The following is a 22987-nucleotide window of genomic DNA, read 5'->3' on the forward strand; positions in this document are numbered from 1 at the left end:
TTTAAATACATTCACAGTGTTGTGCAGCCATCACCACTATCCATCTCCAGAACGTTTTCATCTTTTCCAGCTGAGACTCATTCCATTAAACACTAACTTTCTAGTCCTTTCTCCTGGTTGCTGCTGGCAACCACCATTCTAATTTCTGTCTCCATGAATTTAACTATGCTAAGGATGTGATGTAGGGGTGGGATCATACAACATTTGTCCTTTTTTGACTGACTTATTTCACTTAACCATTATGTCTTCAGAGTTCATCCATGCTGTAGCATGTCAGAATTTCCTTTCTTTTTAAGTCTACATAGTATTCTCTTGTATGTATATACCACATTTTTTTTTTGCCCATTCATCTGTCAGTGGTTACTTGGGTTGCTTCCATCTCTTGGCTGTTGTGAATATGTTGCTGTGAACATGGATGTATGAATATCTGTTTGAATCCCCGCTTTCAGTTCTTTTTTGGGAAGTGTATACCCCAAAGTGCAATTGCTGGATCATGTGGTAATTTTTTGAGGATCCTCCATACTATTTTCCACAGTAGCTACCTACATTTTACATTCCTGCCAGCGATGTGCAAGTATTCCATTTTTTCCACATCATTGCTAACACTTGTTCTTGTGTGTATTTGTATGTGTGTGTTTTATTTTTACTTTTTTTGTTTTATTTTTAAATAATAGCTATCCTAATGGGTCTGTATTGTTAGTTCATTCTGGTTTTGATTTATACTTCCCTAATTAGTGATTATTGAGCATCTTGACATATATATGCTTATTGGTCATTTGTTTATTTTCCTTGGAGAAATTTGGTTGTTTACTTTGGTGTAATTAAAAATGTCACCTCTGAAAATGATTTTGCTTTTTTTTTCTAAGTGGCTTGAACTCACAGGGCTTAAACTCATGACCCTGAAATTAAGACAAGCTGAGATCAAGAGTTGGATGCTTAACTGACCAAGCCACCTAGGCACCCCAATGATTTTGAGTTTTTTAAAATATTTTATTTATTTATTTGACAGAGAGAGAGAGATCACAAGTAGGCAGAAAGGCAGGCAGAGAGAGGAGGAGTAAGCAGGCTCCCCGCCAAGCAGAGAACCCCACACGGGACTTGATCCCAGGACCCTGAGATCATGACCTGAGCTGAAGGCAGAGGCTTAACCCACTGAGCTACCCAGGTGCCCCTGATTTTGAATTTTTAACTACATTTTATTTTATTTTATTTTTAAAAAGATTTTATTTATTTATTTGTCAGAGAGAGAGAGAGAAAGAGCGCGCGTGTGCGCACGCACAAGTAGCCAGAGTGGCAGGCAGAGGCGGAGAGAGAAGCTGTGGGACTCGATCCCAGGACCCTGGGATCATGACCTGAGTCGAAGGCAGCACTTAACTGAATAAGCCACCCAGGTGTCCCTAACTACATTTTAAATTATGGCATAAAAGGAAAGTAGCATCTTGGTGGGACTGGGAGTATTTCTAGTGTATGGATTGGCTTCCCCAGTAGCCTACTTTATATTTAGTAAGACATATCTTTCCGAAGTTAAGAAAGAAATCACTCATCTCTGATTCTCGTTTTTCATTCCCTTCATATCAAATTCTAAGTTCTCCTTATAGAGATCAATAGAAGCTATTGGAGAGAGAGATAAGTAAGATGACTGGCTTTTGAAAGAGGACAATAGAATGGGAGAGAACAACTAGTTAACCAAACATCGTGAATAGATGGTTCACATCCATTACTTACCATCTATCAAAACTATTCTCTGTTATTTCTTACACTGAACTTTTTTTCTTACCATCTTCATGACAGTATAGTTCATGGGTTTGAATATGAAGTGTAGTATTAATTAACATTGGTATAAGTGCTTAATTTCGGAAAATATTTGAGTTAATGCTGGAAAGATTAGTTTGGAGCCACTCTGAGGAGAGTCTTCATCTCCATATTGTATCTTAGGCATTGGGGAACATATAGGGAAAGTTTTTGAGGAGTGGATTGTACACCACATTCTCTCTGTGCATTTTAGGAAGATATTTCTGACCATGGTATGTTGGAGAAATTAGGCAGTAAGGATTTGTGATGAACTGGTTAGTAATTATTTTACTATAAATGTTTCCCATCATAAGCTACATTTATAAATACTTGGGTTTTTAAAAAAAAAATCTTTAATCACATGACATACTTTTAAGTAGAATCATTGCATTTTTGAGAATTTGAACTGACATTTGCAAACAACTAAAATGTCTACTTATAAGATTAATGTGAAGTGCCTATTAATAGCCTTAGAGAGATAGAGTCAATTTAACGTCTTAGTATGAAATAAAGAATGGTTGTATGAAAAAGGAAAAGAGAGCATGCTTAAGACAAGCAATTGAAAATATAGCGTTCATTCTGAATATATCTAAGAACACACATGTGTTTGTATTTTTTGAGCATGCGTAAATGCTGTCCTTAAATATGAAGCGCATTTCAAAACATTTCTACAATATTAATACTGATATTTGGGTAAGGAAGACTCAAGGTATTTAGGAGAAAATACATGATTTTTGTAAAGAAAGCTTTACTTTCACTTTCTAGGGAATACCTGGGTTAGTATTTGGAGAAGTTTAAAAGAGACCCTACAGCATTGCCCTGCTTTGGCTGTATTCACATTACTGACTTTGTATGGGAGGTTCACCAGCTGTTTGACTGGCAGGAGCAGGAGCTTTCACTTCACTAGTTTATAATTCCTGGCTATTCTAGGATAGTTTGCACTTCACCAAGCCTCAGACAGGTCAGGACATTTGGTAGGAGAAGGTTGAAAGACAAAAGCAGCAGGCCTTGGGTTCTCAGCCTTTTTTTTGTTTGTTTTTTAATTAGCAAATTATATTTTAATTTGGTGGTTAGAATTTTTAGTAATGTGCCTGTATTACATGTAGAAAGTATTCATAAACCAAGAGGAGTTTTAAAATGTCAAAACCAGGAAAAGCTACTTTAAACCATGGCTTGGTTCCTGTTGATCTTAAAAGTGCAAAAGAGCCTCTGCCACATCAAACTGTGATGAAGATATTTAGCATTAGCATCATTGCCCAAGGCCTCCCCTTTTGTCGAAGACGGGTAAGTCTTGCATTTGAAAAATAGGAATATTTATTTAAATGAAGTACTTCTTTTTCCTTTAGTGAAGAAATGCTTGGGCTTTCAATTGATATTTATAAATAAAATTATCAGTGCATTATGTAGCCAGATAAAACTTAAATAAGTGGTAGTTATAATAGTATGATCAGAAGTCTGGAGGGCAAGGTTATCCAGTCCATCTTTTGTTCCCTGTCTCATTTATTTTTCATGATATTAGAATCCTTTAAATTTATTTTAAAGTGGTAAATGTAAAAACTATGTTTTAAAATATGTTGGCAAATACTACAACCCCAAATTGGTAGTTTTTATTCTGTGGGAAAAGCAAGAAGCTGGTGGCATTCTTCTTATACATGGGAATTACATTAACTCTTTCTAAAGAGTACTCCAAGTTCCCTAGATTTATCTGGCCCTTAGAGATATATTATTTTAAATTGCTGTTTCTTTAATTCAAACTTAATGTAATAGGGACTTTTTGCTGTTATAGAAAATAAAAATAGCATGCTATTGTGTGGCAGTTACGATAGAGTTTATATATAGACAATCCTGAACTAACATTTTGTAGAACTTGTGCTAACGTATAATCAAGTTATGATTTATTGGATGTTTTTCAGGATAACGTTCTCCTTTCCCTCACCAAGTTCTGACCCTGTTAATATTAGCAGTTTTATTGTATTTTTTGAGTTAACTTGGTATTGCTAGTTTGAATTATTAACTAGAGTGATATATTTTTAGATCTAAAATATGTTTATGATCCTGAACACAGTAAACCAAAAATCCCCACAAAAATCTGAGATTAATGGGTATTTACATGTAACAGTGCTATTAATGTTTTAGTTCCCTTTTTTAAGAAGAAAAAAAATAAGGGGAAATATTCTACTAAATAAGAAGATCAACACACAACACCTGAAAAGTTTTTTTTTTCTCCTTAGTAAAAACAATCTTTTATTTGCTGGGACTTATCCTTCGTAAAAATGTGTTTTCTAATTATCTTAGCTCCTTTGGAGTAGTTTCCACTTCTACTCGAAACAAGTGTTAGCCATGTTGAAAATATTTTGAGTGAAGTTTAAGTAATATAGTTTGAACATTGAACATGGAATACAAATATCTCCATCACCCTCTTATTTTTTTCTTTACTATGTTGTCAGAAAACTGTTTATTTTGTCTTCTTTTGCTTTGTCACTTTTACAACTTCTGAATGAGGTCACTGTTCTGATTTAAGCATTTAACACAGAGACCTCTAATAGCTTTAAAGTCATTAATAAACTAATTTATTATTTTAACACTTCTATAAAAGAAAATACCAACCCAAGTAAATTTTTAAATGGAGGAAAAGAAGTGTGGGGTTTTTAAATGAAAGGATTAAGATATTAACAATCAAGATAATCTTGTTCTTTGTTGAGTATTTCTAATAAATTCTTAGGTACAATATATGGCAGATTATTTCATTATATCACAATGTATGTTTTCTACCATTATTTTCTAACATGTACATGAAACTTAAAAGGCTCGGGAGCAGATTCTGTAAAATTAATAGAGAACTTCAAGGCTTTCCCTGAGGGCTTCCTAGGGTCACTTATGTAGCTTGACTTTTCTGGGTTACTATGTTATGTTAATTTATAGCCTTGCATTTGTAACAGCAGAAGAGAACTAGATTTGAAAAATAAAATTCATACAAGAAAGTTTTTTGGGAAGATAACTAAAAAACACATTCAGTTTCAGACTGCCTACCTGCCAGTAACTTACTATTGCATAACTCATTGACTCTGAGTACTAGAAATACTAGAGGGATCGTGTAATTATATCCCCCCCTTTCATGCCTGGTTAATTTAGATAGTTTTTAATTGGCTTGCATGTTCTTTGTTATTTAATTTATTAACTTTGGTAAATTGATAATAAACATTTTAAAAATATTATTTTTCTTTATCAAGGATTTAAGGAAGACTTTTGGTACGATATATAGTCATTTCATGTGTAACATCTAGTATATCTCTTACACTGGGCATATTTTGCTTTCAAGCAGATTGTTCTACATTGACCCAAAGTACATAAAGCAGGTAGATTTCTGTATTTTGTAGGCCATTTTTTTCTTCTAGGCAGTGAGCTAATGTGCACTAAGATTGACCTCTTAGTAAGACTTGTAACAGTCTTGACCTATTAAAATTTGAAAAACATGATATTTTATTGTCATTCCATCCCTCATAGATGTTAATCCATTTAGTGTTTGTACAATAAAATAACTTCAAAAAATTGTGAAACAATCTTTTAGTTGCTATAACCACAACCTCAATTTATATCTCTTGAAATATTTTCAGAAAATTTATTGACCTACTATTAAGTGTAATATTGGTATTGGTAGTCAAATTTAATATTATATAAATTATTCTGGTCTCTCCTCAGAGGTACTTTGGATTTAATACTAAGAACAGTACAGAAATAGCAGTCTAGCTGTGACTCAGTTACTGTAAATGAAAATATTTTTAGTATTAAGGTCCTCATTATTTATTTACGATTGCTTGGGCATTCTTGATACTAAGTTACACTTGGAACTTGTTAAAAGTGTAGACTCATGGGGACCCTGGGTAGCTCAGTCGGTTAAGCGTCCAACTCTTGATTTGGGCTCAGATCCTGATCTCAGGGTTGTGGGATTGATTCCCTATCAGGCTCCACACTCTGGGATTCTCTTTCTACCTCTCCTTCTGCTCCTCCCCCCTGGTTGCTCACACTCCAAATCAGTCAGTCTTAAAAAAACATAGAATCCCGGGTTACCAACTCTTTTGGATAGTCTTATGTAAGAGATCTGGATTAAGGTTTAGGGATCTATCTATATTTTTAAAAGCCGTATAGGTAATTGGATCAAGAGCTTTTGAGAGTACTAGTTGAGTATTCTAAAAGAATTGTCTTTTAGTAGAAGAGGAATTTTCTAGGAAAAGCTTATTTAATCTATAAAATCACTGGAGATTTTAAATTTTTTTTGAAATTGGAATGCCTAATTATGGTAATACGCTGTTTATGAAATCCTAAGGTACATTATTTTTTCGCATTTTGAACATACCTAAGAAGTGTTTAAAATAAAAAATAATGTACCTTAGATACATTTTGATGGAATTTTGTAGCTTATCTGGCAGCATTTTTTTTCTTTTTAATGGTAAGAGAAAGAACATCTTACAAATAATAATACTAAGAAAATGTACTTCAGTGCTTAAATTTCATTTCGTAACTCATTTTGTTTGGAAGCTTTTTAAACATTCACAATATTCTCATAAAGTTACTCTTCATTATTATTATTTTGATAGAAATTTCCAGATGACATGCAAATGGCAGTGGTTTATATAGGGCTTTTAAAGCTATTGGACTTTGCTGACTTGCAGACAAAATATTGTTTTGAGAGTTTCCTGTATATTCCTGGGCTTGAACTGTGTACCAGTTGTGCTGCATAAGCATTGACAACAAAGGGAAGAGTGTGGAGAACTGCAGGTGGGGTATTAGGGTGGTGAGGTGGGGTCAATATGGGACAAGGGCTTGTTCTCCTGAGACAAAAGAGCTCAAGCAATAATGAAATACATGACTGGGATTTCTGATAGTTGGAAACAGTTTTGTAGGAATTATGTTCCATATCAAATTCTGTTCAAAATACCACATTTAAAATAATTTTTCTTCAAAGTAAAAGTAGAAATTAAAGTAGAATATTTGTGTCATTTGAGAAAATGTGAATATCACTCCTGTGTATTTTTATCATTCCAGGTTAGCTTAAGTCAAACTTTCTTCAAAGGGCCAGTAAATATTTTAGACTTTGTGGACTCTATAGTTGCTATCAGAACTACTCTTCTGTGCCACTGGAGCACAAAAGCAGCTATAGATAATACTTAAATGAATGGGTGAATGGACATGACTGTGTTTTAATAAATCTTTACTCATACTCAAAAAAGAGTGAAGTCTAGGTTTGTGTGAAATATTGTGCATATATCTTTTTGCTTATATATATTTCAGCTCATGGTAAATTTTCAGAATGAGATTGTTAGTTAAAGCTGTAAGTCTTACATTTCCTTTAAAACCATCATCTTCTCTTCTAATTCTTTTGTAATTTTGTAGAAAAGAATCTTTGTGTGGCTAACTGCTAGAATTTTAAGACACTGCTTATTCTCTTCTTAATATACAGTATTAGTATAATAAGGCTATTAATAATTGCTATCTTTTTTAGGAAAGCCCACTATGTATTCTAGGCACTGTTTTAGTTGTTTTGTATATTTTAACCCACTGAATACTTAAATGACTTAAATGTTTGTTAAGTACTTTAAATTAGGTATTCTCTCCAATTCAGTAGACTAGAAAACGGAGTCTCAGACCAGCTAATCTTCCCCAGTTTTCTTGGTGAGTAGTAAAGCTGCATTTAGCTGCAGAGTGCATGAATGCTGCAGCTAATAGCAGTAGCCGTTCTCTTTATACATTTTGTTTTTATGTGAACTTAACACTTTTCAACTACTCTTAGTATTTTGTAGGGTAAGCCTGGGAGGCTATCATTGTTGACCTTGTTTCTGTGAGAAAATAGATTCAAAGATTAAAACAAGTAACTTACAAATAACTTTGATATGATAAAGCATTTATAAATACAGGGTTTTTGGTGTAATCTCTTTTAAGATGTTTCACTTATGAAATTAACCTACAGATTACACAATAATTATAGTAATAAAAAACTAGAGATATTTGAACAGTACGCATGTTTGCCTGTTGTCTTTGTAAGCTGAGTGAGTGATGATACCTGTTAAAAAATTATTCATGACACTTGTTCAAATGGCAAGATAGACTTTATTCAGGGGTACTGTGGTGTTATAGATATAGGAACTACTACAAAGGGGCTTTGTAGTAGGGGAACGAGATTGGGCTCAACTCCAAATACAGCAAAGAAAAGTGAGAGTTTATAGCCAAGGAACAGTTTGAAGGGGTCAGTGGGGAGAAAATTACTAAGAGGAAACACCGATGGAGTGGGGGGCTTCTGGCTAAACCAGTGTAACCAAAGTGGTCAGACATCAAGTGGGGGATGATAGAAGATGAGGAACCCAGCAGTTATGGAAGGTGGTCAGATACCAAGATTGGGAGGAGTCTGGTTAAACTGAGTAGGATTCTTGCTTTTGACAACGTGCCCAAGGACAAGGCCTAGCTGAAAAAGAGCTCAACAGAGCCTATCTAGGGTTTGGTCAAGAAGAGAATCTTTGTCATACTTCAGGGTCTGTGGTTGGCAGACAACTGAGAGCAGCTTGTCTGGACAGATAAAGCATCCTCCGACTGCAGTGCAGTGTCATTCTCATCAGTTTGCTCAACCAGTACTTTTGACAGTGAGGACAAAAATTTAAACAGCATTTTACCTCTCTTAGCTTCAGTGCTGTCTTAAGTTTAAGTTTTTTCTTCATTGTTGAGTTATCAATGATACTAGATAAACCTATATTCAAAACTTTAACCTTATTCAGGCATAATCTAATTAGCTATTTTTTGTATGTATAATATTCAGTTAGTTTAAGTAGTATGTAATGTTAATCTATTATGCTCCTTTCATAGACTATTGACCAGTCTATTAGTACCTCTTCAGCAAAGGTCTGCCAGTTTTGTCAAATAGGTGTATTACCTTTGTTTTAAAAAAACAAGATATCTAATTACTTACCCTACAGTAAGTTCCATTTGTAGGAAGATTTTGTATGTACCTCCAAAGTAGGCCATCATAAACTCTTTTGCTAAAGCCAGCTTGTGAATTAGTACCCTTCTGAATTTAATAATCTCCCAAATCCTCCAAATTCAATGATGGACAGGGAATTTTAATTTTCTTCCAATAATTAACATCTTTTAGTTCTTTTCATAGAAATAAGACATACTCAATATGTAAAATTTAGAAAAAATATTTTCCTTTATAGTTTACTAAATTACCAGTAGTTCCACTGCTGAAAAATAACCATAATAACAACTTTAAGTAAATAATTTTTTAGGAATATTGGTACTTTAATTCATTGTTAATATATTGTTGATGGTTTCCCATAGTTGTAGTTGCTTAAAAATATATAGTCTGCTCTTCCAAAATTTTCCTCATGTTGTTGATTTAGACAGTGAACTGCTTTAAACTTTTTTATACATGAATCCTAAACATCTCTATCCACAGATTTCTAGAAGTAGAATTATTGGGTCAAGGAGTATGAACTTCTTTAGATTCTTGAGAAATACTGTTAAATTGTGTTCCAGAAAGCAATACCAATTAAAAACCAGCATGAGGGATTTCTATTGTTTAAAGAGTAAGAAATCATATTCTAAGGATATTTATCCCTATGTGATAAAGTTTTGTGGATTTTGCTTAGTTAATACTACGTCATTGTATTTCTAATTGTATCAGTCTAGATTTTTATCATAGGGAATTTTTTTCCTTTTGAAAAAATGAGATAGGCTTATACTTACAGCTTCATATAAGTGAATGATCTATGTAAATCAAGAAATTATTTGTTGCTTGTGTGATTTTATTTTTTATTCTTTCTGGAAAATATTTGTCATGGACTTGTCACCTGTATTATTTTCAACTACAGTTTTTTTCTACTCCTCCTATAGTTTTAAAACTATAATCTGTGTTTTTATATGGACAGATGATCCACATGTATAGTTTTATGATTAATTACACCATCTTTACTGTAAGTCTTAGGATTATTTCAGTTTTTGCATCACCTTAGTTTATCCTTTAATATTTCTGAATTTTAGGGTAATATTTGCATAGTGTAAATAGTCCCTCCCAAAGTATATTGCTATTAATAATATTACGACAAGAGTACTTCTCATACTAACAAGAGCAGCTGCCAGAAATATTTGCCTATTCTTTATAGCACTACTACTTAGTTTTACATTTCTGGCGTAGTTTTGCCTTTACCCCCAATCCAGGTTTACCTTTTTTTTTTTTTAATCTTGTCCAGCCATGATTCTTACTGAAAGTAGTTGTTGCAAGTCTGCTCTTTTAAAATGTCTTGATTCCTGAAAGTCATTCATGAAACTCAATATCCATTTATTTTTATTTTTATTTTTTTAAAGATTTTTATTTATTTATTTGACAGAGATCACAAGTAGGCAGAGAGGCAGGCAAAAAGAGAGAGGGAAGCAGACTCCCCACTGAGCAGAGAGCCCGATGCGGAGCTCAATCCCAGGACCCTGAGATCATGACCTGAGCCGAAGGTAGAGGCATAACCCACAGAGCCACCCAGGCGCCCCTCAATATCCATTTCATGGAATTCTTAGCCAATTAGAAATAGATGGATGTTTCCCCAACATCCTTTAAAAAGCCAGCATCCTCCATCTTTCCCCCAGACCAGTCTGTTTTGTGTCTCTTTCTTTCTAGATTCTTTCCAGGACCTCACAGTCTAGCTTCCCTCTCTGGTTGGAACCTTTCTCCTGGCACTGATTACATCCACTGTTGTCCTTACCCATCAGTGGAACATACTGTAGTTGTTACCATTACCTTTGGCCCTTAGGCAAATATGTACTGCCCGGTGATGTTATTCCATTTAGTTATCTTGTCTCCCCAGTTAGGCTATAAACTCTCAGAGTTCAGAAATTACCCTTCCTGTCTTTTTATGCTCCTAGTGATATGCAGGAGAAAGTTAGTATAAATATTCTTATGACTAATTTGTTGAAGTATGTGTTAAACTTGGAAGATTCTGAAGGAGTTTTTGTCCTGTTAAGAATATGGCATGTTTTTGTTTACTAAATGTTTTTAAATGACTGTGCAGCTGTGATTTGAGTATTTTATTTTCTAAATTTAAATAAACTCAGATACAATTTGACATTTAATTTTAAAAGTAATTACTACTTACCAATTTTGAAAACGAAGGAGAAACAAACGTAGGGTAAAGTTATTTCTGTGGCACTTTTGAGATTCTACAGTAGCCAAAAAATGTCAGAAAATGCTGAAATAAAGGGAAAAAATTACAATACTTTGGAGAGAAGAAAGAACAGGGTGGTGATATGAGCAAGTTTGGAGGGAAATTTTAATAGGGTACCTGATTTTTTTTTTTTTTTTGAGTAAACTAAAATGTGACTTCCTTTGGTTATTTTCCCTACACACATATTGATTGCACTAAAACTGAGGGAAATTTTTCAGCTTGAAAATTTTGAACTTGAAAAATTCAAGCATTTTCAATTGATCTCATATGGTTTATTGTCACTACTTTTTTTTTTAGTCAGTAAAAGAATTAGTTACCACATATCAGACCATTCTATTTTAAATCCTATCAGGCCTTTTCTTCTTCTTCTTTTTTTAAAATTTAATTAATTAATTAATTAATTTTAAAATTTTTTGGTTACCACATATCAGACCATTCTATTTTAAATCCTATCAGGCCTTTTCTTCTTCTTCTTTTTTTTAAAAAAATTAATTAATTAATTTTAAAAAAATTTTTTAGTTTTTTATTTCTTTTCAGCGTAACAGTATTCATTGTTTTTGCACCGCACCCAATTCTCCATGCAATCCATGCCCTTTCTAATACCCACCACCTGGTTCCCCCAACCTCTCACCCCCCCCGCCCCTTCAAAACCCTCAGATTGTTTTTCAGAGGCCGTAGTTTCTCATGGTTCACCTCCCCTTCCAATTTCCCTCAACTCCCTTCTCCTCTCCATCTCCCCTTGTCCTCCATGCTATTTGTTATGCTCCACAAATAAGTGAAACCATATGATAATTGACTCTCTGCTTGACTTATTTCACTCAGCATAATCTCTTCCAGTCCCGTCCATGTTGCTACAAAAGTTGGGTATTCATCCTTTCTTTTTTTTTTTTTTAAAGATTTTATTTTTATTTGACAGACAGAGATCACAAGCAGGCTGAGAGGCAGGCAGAGAGAGGGGGGAAAGCAGGCTCCCTGCTGAGCAGAGAGCCCGATGCGGGGCTCGATCCCAGGACCCTGAGATCATGACCCGAGCCGAAGGCAGAGGCTTAACCCACTGAGCTACCCAGGCACCCCGGGTATTCATCCTTTCTGATGGAGGCTTAATACTCCATAGCGTATATGGACCACATCTTCCTTATCCATTCGTCCGTTGGAGGGCATCTTGGTTCTTTCCACAATTTGGCGACCATGGCCATTGCTGCTATAAACATTGGAGTACAGATGGCCCTTCTTTTTACTACATCTGTATCTTTGGGGTAAATACCCAGTAGTGCAGGGTCATAGGGTAGCTCTATTTTTAATTTCTTAAGGCATCTCCACACTGTTTTCCAAAGTGGCTGCACCAACTTGCATTCCCATCAACAGTGTAAGAGGGTTCCCCTTTCTCCACATCCTTTCCAGCACATGTTGTTTCCTGTCTTGCTAATTTTCAGGCCTTTTTTTCTTAAGAATGTTTCATGTGTCATGCATAAACTTGAGTAAACAGAATATAAATTATAAATTTTCTTGCGGTCTTATTCTCTGTATTGTGCAGGGTACTAGCTATAAATAAAAGTGATGATTCTTCATCCCCTGTACCTGTGGATATACAAAAGTGAAAAGTTACAATCCTTTATGCATCTTAGATAGTCTGGTGGTAAAAACCTTAAACCTTTATAGTACAAAAGTATAATTTTGCTTGAATGCACCTGTGTACAAAGTACTATGAGTACAAAATACTCAAAGCAAATGATTCAGGAAAGGCTTCACAGTAACTTTGAATTAAAACATGGTGTTTGCTAGTAAGCAGATGATGAGAGAATTGATGGGCAGAAGGGACTTGTATTATTGCTTGTGCTTACATCTCTTCTTTTCACATTTCACACTTATACTGCTGCAAATTATTGCTTATATCTTGACATGACATTTATCAGTATTACTATCAGCCAGAAAATATGTTTTGAGCACTCAGAACAGAGCTGGAAAATTTTCTAGAACCTATGGCTATAACAGTGAACTAGGTAGAGGCCATGTCCTCATGGAGCTTATTTTATGGAAACAGAAAATAGTCACTAATGTTAGTGTTTTGATGATAGTAAAATAGGGTTAATAGTATAGTCTAACTTGGGATGCAGGGGAAGCACTATACTTTCCACATATGAACTCATATAACCCTTAAGATAACCTTGTAAAGTGGGTGTTGTAGTATAGTATCCCTATTTTACAGATGAGGAGTCTGAGGCATAGTGAAGGTAAGTAATGTGCCCTAGAGTTAGTAAGTGATAGAGCGGAGATTCTATGTCAGGCATCTGGCTCTAGCATCACAAACACTGTGGTAAACTGACCTTGGTAAGGTTGTTGAGTGAACAGATCCTTAGTTTCCATGTGTTGTAAGGGGTAACTTTTGCTATGTAATCCTTGGTTTTAAAATACGTAATTCTTACTTTGGTCCCACAGCTTATGATGGCCTTAGTATCTTATTACTGACAACATTGCTTTCTAGATGTTTTTGTCATCAAGTGATGTCCTCTTATTACGTGTACCTCAATTGTCAGATATGAATGTAAAACAAATTATACTGTGATGTGTAAGTCTACAACTACATTGTAGAAATAACTGCCTTGAGTTTTTATCCCTGTTGTTGATAGATAACAATCTGTTCAAATAGTTCAGTTACTTTAACATCACAGGGCAAGGGCTATTAAGATGTAGTATGGGAGACAGATGAAAAATATGCTAAAAAATAAACTTGCTGCCCACTGTCCCTTGTTCGCAGACCAGATGTCCAGCATGCCCTGAGAGCTAAGAATTTTTTTTAAAGTTAGCCAAACCTAACTCTAAGTAACCTAAGATAATCAGTTTTATTATTTGAATACTCGTGAACTTTCTGCAAAAATATTAATGTATAATATACTGGAAGTGTTCAGTAATATATGCACCATATTACTTTTCTAAACTCCAAAAAGTTCTGAAGTCAGCAACACAGCTTTCTCTAAAATTGTGGAACTAACTCCACAGACCTTTGAGTTTTACAGCTGTCACCCACATACAAAAAAATGGAATATACTTTGAAATGTCAAAATAGTTAAAGCCTTAAGTTCTGAGTGCATGCATATTTAAATCCTTTAAAACATACATTATATAAATGAATACCTAAATTTTACTAAGCTCCATATAATATAGTAGTTCAGAGCCTATATATTATTTTTCTTCAGTGAGAAATATAACTCTCGTTAGCAGACATATTCATTAAATGAGGAATGAGAACCTCTGTCACTTTTTTACTTCATGGAAATTAATACTACTAAATTAGTTTTTATTCTGCTAATATATATTAGGCATACTTCCTGTAGGTGTTGCTGCTGTAACAGAGATGAGTAAGGCAGAGACCTTCCTTCCTTTAAGGAGGCTACAGATGCTTTTCTGTCTCTCAGAGATGTATCTCATTGTCCCCATTTTGTAGTCACATCAAAATCAGAGGAACATGGATTAATTAATGTATTCAACAGATAAGCATCCATTAATTGCCAGGCACTTCAGATATATTAGTGAACAAAGTTCTGGGCACTTCAGATATATTAGTGAACAAAGCAGAAAAAGTCCAACCTTTTATATAAGTTAACATTTTAGTGACCCTGAGAATTCTGCCTACAATTGGACAACATGTTTGGTCTGTTCCAGTATACATTGTGTCACCAGACTGCTTCATTCTGTGGTACACTTTTCTAAATCATCTGGTGGTAATTTGTCCTATAGTTTCTCTGTATGTATATGTGGGTACCTACATACATATGCATGCATACATCGACGCACACTTTCTCTGGCTTGGTGACTTTATTGATATGTATAATCTATTGATTTTCAAATACTGTTAGATAGTATCTAGCACAGAATAGTATTTTGAGGTTCTGAAAGATTAAATATGATTCTATTTTATTTCATTTTTTCATATTCTTGGACGAAAACTTCAATAATATCCTACCGGGCTCACCTAGTGATTTCTTTCTGCATTGTTCCTGGGTCAGATTAGAGTTCTTGGCCCTATTTCTGACTTGTGGAAAGCTGCATAAATTAATGTGTGTTTCACATATAAATCAGTTAAATAATGGTAGATATAATTTTTAGTAGATATGTTTATGGTAGGTATAAATAATGATAGGGATAATTTAAAGATTTTATTCACTAATTTGACAGAGAGCCAGCGAGAGAGGGAATGCCTGTGGTGGATTTAGGAGAGGGAGAAGCAGCCTCCCCACTGAGCAGGAAGCCCGATGCAGGGCTCAATCCCAGGACCCTGGGATCATGACCCAAGCTGAAGGCAGATGCTTAACCTGACTAAGCCACCCAATGCCCTTAAGATTTTTTTTTTAAGATTTTATTTATTTATTTGAGAGAGAGAGAGAGAATGAGAAAGAGAGCATGAGAGGAGAGAAGTCAGCTGGAGAAGCAGACTTCCTGTTGAGAAGGGAGCCCGATGTGGGACTTGATCCTGGGACTCCAGGATCATGACCTGAGTCTAAGGCAGTCGCTTAACCAACTGAGCCATCCAGGCACCCCAAGGTTTTTTTAATATGATAGAAATTTCACCATAGAAGTAATGGCAGAAAGGACTAGCACTTGTGGTAAAGTCAACAACATTCTAAATGTTAGGAGTTACAATTCAGTTATTGCAATTCACATTCCATTTACCTCTTGATGCAGCACATCTCTTTATTTGCATGCATAGTGTTTTATTCCTAAATTGTGAGAATATAGATTTTTTTAAATAGTAAATCTGAGATTAATCAAGTTTTCTCTTGTAACTTTGGTAGTCTTCATATAAACATTCATATATTTATAAACTTTATTGACATTTATGTAGGTCTAGAGGAAAAGCAAGTTGGAGCAAGTATTTCTCAAACATTATCAAATTAATACTGACTCTAAAATCACATGGATAGCTATTTGTTTATTGTTATTCTGTAATATTTACATGTAATAATAGAGAAATCGGTTTTGAGAGAAAAAATGTAATATTGGATGAACTTCTCTTAAATTTTTCTCCTTCCTAGTATTGAAAATGAAAATTGAAACTTGTGGGTTATTCCTATATTTAATTACATTTTTATGTGTGAGTGATTTTATATAGTTCACTTGGGAGCAATTTAAGCTTAAATAGCTTTTCAATAATCCACAGAAATCTCTGCATTATCACTTTGGATTTTAAAATGTCATTGTTGCTACTAGTTTGAACATGTAGGGGCAGTATAATACTGTTTTTGTAAATCTTGTCTGAATTTGTGGAATTTTTGAATCAGTAAGTGGTGTTAAAAGTTTGTTCTTTCCAAAAATGTAGCTAGCTGTATGTCTTACATTTTAAAGGATGAATGGGACTGTTTTTTAAGTTCGAACAGTTCTTTCAATTTAGGTTCTTATATATATTATACAAAAGTTTTTATATTATGGAAACTCATGGCCCTGATTTATATTCAAAGTCAAGTAATATGTTAAGCTAGTTAATAAGAAAAATGTACTTTTAGTGTTAGACAGTAAAAATGAGGACATGTAAGTGGATTTGCAAAAATAGACAAAATGCTAAAATTAGTGCAATTTTGCTCTTTTTTTAAAAAAGAAGTATGCAATGCTTCACAAATTTGCGTGTCATCCTTGTGCAGGAGCCATGCTAATTTTCTCTGTATCATTCCAGTTTTGATATATGTGCTGCCAAAGTGAGCACTGAAATTAGTGCAATTTTGCTCTCATTCTATCGCTACCAACCTTTTCAAAAATGGATGTTTAACTATGAGAATTTTTTAATAAGGACTTAATTTTTCAATCTGACCAGTGAACAAAACTTGGATTACTAAACAATCTTATTTTAAGATTCTTTAAGTGGTATTTTTTTTTCAGTATCAGAATGATTAGGGTTATTACAAAATGGATAGTTTTTTTCCCATTAAAATTGATTTACACTCAGAAACAACTGAGTAGTTTTCCACTTATTCAATCTATAACTTCTATGAGTCCGGGACGGCTTTAGGCATTTGGAGTACAATGGTGAATGGCACAGACTTAAATCTTCACCCTTATAAAGTTTATAGCAGAATAGCGGAGTGCTTAACAGCATAGATGATAGAATCATTTAGACTTAGGATTACATTCTTAGCTTCACCACTTACTAAGCCTCATCTGTAAAATGGAGATAGAAGTACCTACTTCATAGGATTATAGTAAGAATAAAATGAAATAACCTATAGAAAGTACGGTTCTGCAAGAAGAACTTAAAAACTATTGTGAAGTTCACAAGACTTTTTTTTTTAGGTATGTTGATTAAAATGACAATTCTCCTGACATAATACATATTTCTTTTACTAATGGTTAGTGTTTTGAATATTTTTTCATTTTTCGTTTCTTCAAAAATGTATAGTACCAATTTTGAACAGTCATTTTTCTTAGTTTCCTGAGTGACTGTTAATCTCTAAATGGAAAGCTACTGCACATAAAAAGTTAATGTGATTTGGTTCTACTTAACATTATGTAGATTCATTCAGTGTGACTATCATATGTATAAAAGTTAACCCCTTTATGTCTTACTAAATTAAGGTAACATGTGCTCTCTTAGTATTTTGTTTGGAGTCTCTCAGATGTTTAGAATAAATATGTTGGCTTCAAATGCCCATTATATTAAAACAATTTAAATTGCTATATAAGAACTAAAAATAGAATTTATTTATTTATTTGACAGAGAGAAATCACAAGTAGACAGAGAGGCAGGCGGAGAGAGAGAGGGAAGCAGGCTCCCCGCTGAGCAGAGAGCCCGATGCAGGACTCGATCCCAGGACTCTGAGATCATGACCTGAGCCCAAGGCAGCGGCTTAACCCACTGAGCCACCAAGTTGCCCTTAAAAATAGAATTTATTGATTCACATGTTGGTTGCTAAAATGTCTAGCAAATAGTTTCCATTATGATCTTAAGCTCTGACTCCATTTCTTTCCCTAGAGGCCCCAAAATAAGTTAATTAGGAAATGAAACATACTTGTTAACATATTTGAAAACTACCTTGTCAAAATGGTCCCTGGAATATCATTACTACATAAGAATTGAGACTTAAAACATTTAAAGAATTGATTCACAAGTCTTAACAAAAGTGCTTAGAAATTTAGATCTTCCTTTGGTACCCTGTACTGCTCTTAGTTCTCTTTATTTTTTAATTATGTGGAAACCCCATATTTAACACACACGCATGTGGACGAACATGCACACACACAAATGTGTATTCCCTGCCCCCCCCAGTTCCCCCAATACACACAAATGAAGTTCTCACCCACCCGACCTCTGTATAGTAGCTTATCTGCAGTGTTCATGCTGCAACTGCTGCATTGAGGGGAAGTGGTGTTCTGCCGTTTTCATATTAGCTTTGTTATCGTGCAGTATTTTCAGCTGCTCATACTCATTACCATACAGCTGGTATGTAGAGAAGAGAAGGAAGCAAGCAGAACTTGTACTGTCTACAAGAATAAGACGCTCTTTTGCAGATGGGGTGTTGGCAGATGGGGCATGTATTTGAACAGGTTTTACTAATAACAGGATGCATTAAAAATCATTCTGAGAAAGTCCTAAGGTCAGTGCTATGAATTCAAAGCTTGAGAGGTTGTTCAGCGTTTTGTAGACCTTTTTAGAATATTAATTAACTCTAATACAAAAAAGTAATAAATGGCCAACCACAGCCTCCTCTAAAAATATTTTTTATCAGTTTTCCCTTTTTCATTTTAGGATATTTTCTCTTTAATGTAATTTAAAGAGCATTGAAACTGCTTGCTAGTGTCTGTCATCATCTTGCACTGTTTATCTTCAATATATTTACTTAAAATTCCCATACTATGATTATATACAAAAGTATATAAACTTTGAGCAATATAACACGTTTTCAGATTTAATATATAAGTGTTAAAATATTTCTTAGAAGATGAAAACAAAAGAAAATTTAGAAATGCCTCTTTTTGTATTGTTGACTCCATTGAAGTTTAAGATGAATTATGTTCTATCTCCATTCAAAGTTAGAAGTGAATGGTATGCCCCAGAATGAATCTCTTGTTAAAATTATTACTTACATGCTTTTCATATTCACAAAACCAAATGAAGTAGTAATGAAATAATTATCAGTAGCTTAAAAAAGTATTTCAGTGGGATCTTATTCCTTTTGACCCTTTTCATTAACTATAGTGTTTCTTGGTAGATCCTGTTTCCGTGGGAGATTGTGATAAAAAGCAGCTAAATAAAATAAAAATAGCCAATCACATGTAAAATATGTAGTATCCAATTTAATTTTAATGGAAATGGCATTTAGCCTGTTACTTTGTTCATAGAGAGTAAAATACATACTGCCAAATATTTCCTTTTTTTTTTAAAGCAAATATTGTGCTTTTGATAACTCTCAAAAACTTTCATGCTTCAGATTTCTTTTTTTTTTTTTAAGATTTTATTTATTTATTTGACAGACAGAGATCACAAGTGGGCAGAGAGGCAGGCAGAGAGAGAGGAAGCAGGCCCCCTGCTGAGCAGAGAGCCCAACGTGGGGCTCTGTCCCAGGACCCTGAGATCATGACCTGAGCTGAAGGCAGAGGCTTTAACCCACTGAGACACCCAGGCGCCCCTCATGCTTCAGATTTCTTATCAGTAAAATGGAGATCCAAAAATGCTATCTGTTGAGTTAATACCAATGAATAAATAAAATACCTTAACTGAGATTTGTGGGAAATGATGTACATATTTAATGTTAAAAGCATGTATGGCCCTTTGAATAGTAAAAGTTTGTATTCTGTTGGGCATTTTTAAAGGTACAGGAAGTCCTAAGCCAGGTTGACTTTTAATAACAAAGATAATTGCATTTTTGTTGTATATCAAACTGTATTTTCTTCCAGTTTGGTTTATGCTTTCATTGGTAATTGGTAAATATCTAGAAAATTTTGTTATTTTTCCCTGAAGGGGAAGTACATGTATATAGCTATATAAGATATTACAAATAATATTATATATAACATATCACTAAATAATAAATTTATAAAATGTGTTCACCTGTATCACCTTTCCTTATAATGAAAATTACGAGTTTTTTAAATCACACTGAAAATCAATAATTTCCAGTTATTGTAATTCTGTCTATATTGATTAAGGTACGTGTTACATTGTTCATTATCTCATGTAAATATTATACCCTGATAAGTGTAAGGACTACATAAGCAGCCGAGGTAAAAGAACCAAAATGAAAGTGGTCACTGCTTTCATGGAGATGAGGGTTTAATGGGAAAGATGGGCAAATAATGTGTCTACACTGTGACAAGGCATTGGTTCAAGTACTGTGATTAACAGCTCTAGAACGGGGAGAAGGTATCTCTGAGAAAGAAATTGGAGAAGGCCTATACACAGATGATTCCCATGTTTTTATCTCAGTCTAGACCTTTGTTCTGAGTTCCCAGAGCTACCTGGAGTATGATTTCCTCACCTGGATATGACCAAACCAAATATTACCAATCATGGACTTCGTGATCCTCCCTACCCCAGAAAACAAAAACAAGCAAACTTGTCTAGTGTCTGACTCTTGTCTAGTATCCTCTCTCATGTCCCATCCTGTTGCTTAAGAAACTTGGGTCTCATCCTTGATAACTCCTCCTCCTTTATTCTTCACAATTAATCAATCTGTCACCAAATGCTATTCATTTTATGTCCTAAATATCTTAAATGTTCACTTCTATTCATCTTTGTTTCACCTAGCTAGTCTAAGCAACTATTCTCTCTTGCCTGGTCTCATGGAATAACTTCCTCACATAATCTCTGCCACATCCACTCTCACTTCCATTCTGGTTTTAATATTACATTTAGAATGATTTTTCAAGTGGCACATCTGATTACCTCCTTCCCCTGACCAACATCCAGTATAAGCTTTTCTTTACTCCTGTGGTAAAGACCTTTATGAGGTCTTGCATAATCTAGCCCTTGTCTACTCCTCTAGCCTCATTCTGTACTTGCCATAGAACCTCTATTCTACAGCCATAGGGGTACCCTTCCCCCACCACAACACATTTTAGTCATTCCTTCAGAGAAGTCTTCTCTGAACCCCCAGACTAGGTAAAAACCTTAACATAATGCATTTTCTTAACACTGCAGCATTTACCTGCCAATTTTATCTCTACTTTGTTTTCTTTCATTATCTTCCTCTCCTACCACACTATAAAAGCTCCTATCACAGCCATGAAGCTGAGACTGTCCTTAACTTGTATATGATAGGCATCCAAATAAATACAACTGAATGAGTGTTTGCAGGAAATTAAAATAACCATTTAAACCTACATTTGTTGTAATTATGTATCCCAGGTAGAATACACATAATTAGTTGAAACAGTATAGGATAGAATCACAGAGATACGCATGTATCGGAACTGATGTTTATACCTAGGAAGTGATAACCACACTTGGATCAAATTCACATTTTTTAAAGATGGATTGGTTCTTACAAAAAGATCTGTGTGATGAAATTAAGAAGCAGGACCAAAGTATAACCACATATTGAAGCATATGTTGTATGTAAACCCCGAAAAATACCCCCCACACTATTACTTAGTTAACAAGTCATGTATGTTTAGGCTGTTTACTAAACTAAAAAAGTCAAAACCAAGTGGAAGTCATAATTCCCTGTTAAATGTTTTGGAGTTGTAATAACCAATGAGAACATTTAAAACGTTTGTTTAGTATTGGGATACATAACTTTTGCCAGTTTTCTATAGTGTTCAGATAACTTGGGTAACGGAGAAAGACCTACTATCTCTTTCAAAAGGAGGCTCCAATGAGATACTTTGCTGTATTCTGTTCTCAACTTTTTTTCATTATTTCATGTTTTAGAGATATAAAGAAAAAGGCATGAGGAAGTGAGGGTAAAAATAGTGCTTGTGGGGGGACGGTTAGAAAAGGAAGCAAAAATGCATGTATTACTGTAAGTACCTTTCATCAGATAGATTTTCATTCACTCTGCCTACCAATGGCTGCCTACCCTCAATATAATGTCAAAGATAATGGGAGTAGGCCTTCACCAAGGAGGCACTGGCAGTAGTGTATTAATTCTTTGTCAAGCTGCTCTTGATAAATTCCTAGCAGTAAAGTGTATCAGAGTACTCAATTAGCTATCTAGTTTGTCTCTTCTTTCTCTGTGTCTGCTATGACTCTAACATAGATTTCATGCATACATCATACATCTGCATACTGAAATTGCTTGGGAAACATCCTAGAGATTTATTAACTACCAATACTTACTGGTATGTAGGTAGAAAACCCTATTATCATTTTCTGTAAACTGGAGACCAAGATTTGCCTGTCTTCAAATCCCAGCCACCCTATAATGGTTGTATGCCCTTGGGGAAGTTACGTGAGCTCTCTGCACCTGTTTCCTCATCTGAAAGACTGTACCTACTTCATGCGGTCATTAGATAGCTTCAGTGAATTTTTTGTAAGCATCTAGAAGAGTTCCTGTCAGTTCTCTTCTCTGTATGCTTCATTTTCTTAAGAAAACTTTATTTTTTAAACAGTTGCTTATTTAAGCTGGAATAGTTTATGATATTTTTAATGGTGGGCAGTAAAGGAGCACTCAAATTAAGTGTAGTATTGTTTATTTTCCCTTTTTTCTTTAGGTTTAAAATATTACCTTGTGTTTCTTGGAAATATCTCTTCCTCTTTCTAGCTCTATGCATTGTCATATAAATTGAGCAATTTCCTTTACCAATTACATTGATTTGCCCTTTTTTAAAAATCTATTTGACTGTCCTTCCACCCAAATTAGTAGTTTTTCCAGGATAGAGATGACATCTTGCTCAGTTTTGCTACTTTTTGCTTAGTGCCTGGCTTTCAAGAACCCTGGCTAGGTATTTCTTGAATGTAGCAGATGTAGATCTATCAAAATAAAATGTTTGAATCACTGTTTAGTTTTCTTTCTCCCACCTTGTTTCATTGTTTAGAAAACAGGAAACCATTATATGGGGCAGGATTCATT

At 34.4% G+C, this 22987-nt stretch overlaps 1 protein-coding gene and 1 non-coding gene across 3 annotated transcripts in view; one reads left to right on the forward strand and one right to left on the reverse strand.

Annotated features, from left to right (window-relative positions):
* FBXW7 (F-box and WD repeat domain containing 7) overlaps positions 1-22987 on the forward strand; it is a 230031-nt gene that overhangs the window by 162947 nt on the left and 44097 nt on the right. The gene's annotated exons all lie outside the window — the stretch shown is intronic.
* On the reverse strand, positions 16580-16686 carry LOC122890688. The gene has a single exon (XR_006381138.1). It is a non-coding gene; the product is annotated as a U6 spliceosomal RNA (small nuclear RNA).

This window comes from Neovison vison, chromosome 11 (assembly GCF_020171115.1).
Source record: "Neovison vison isolate M4711 chromosome 11, ASM_NN_V1, whole genome shotgun sequence".
Taxonomy (NCBI): Eukaryota; Metazoa; Chordata; class Mammalia; order Carnivora; family Mustelidae; genus Neogale; species Neogale vison.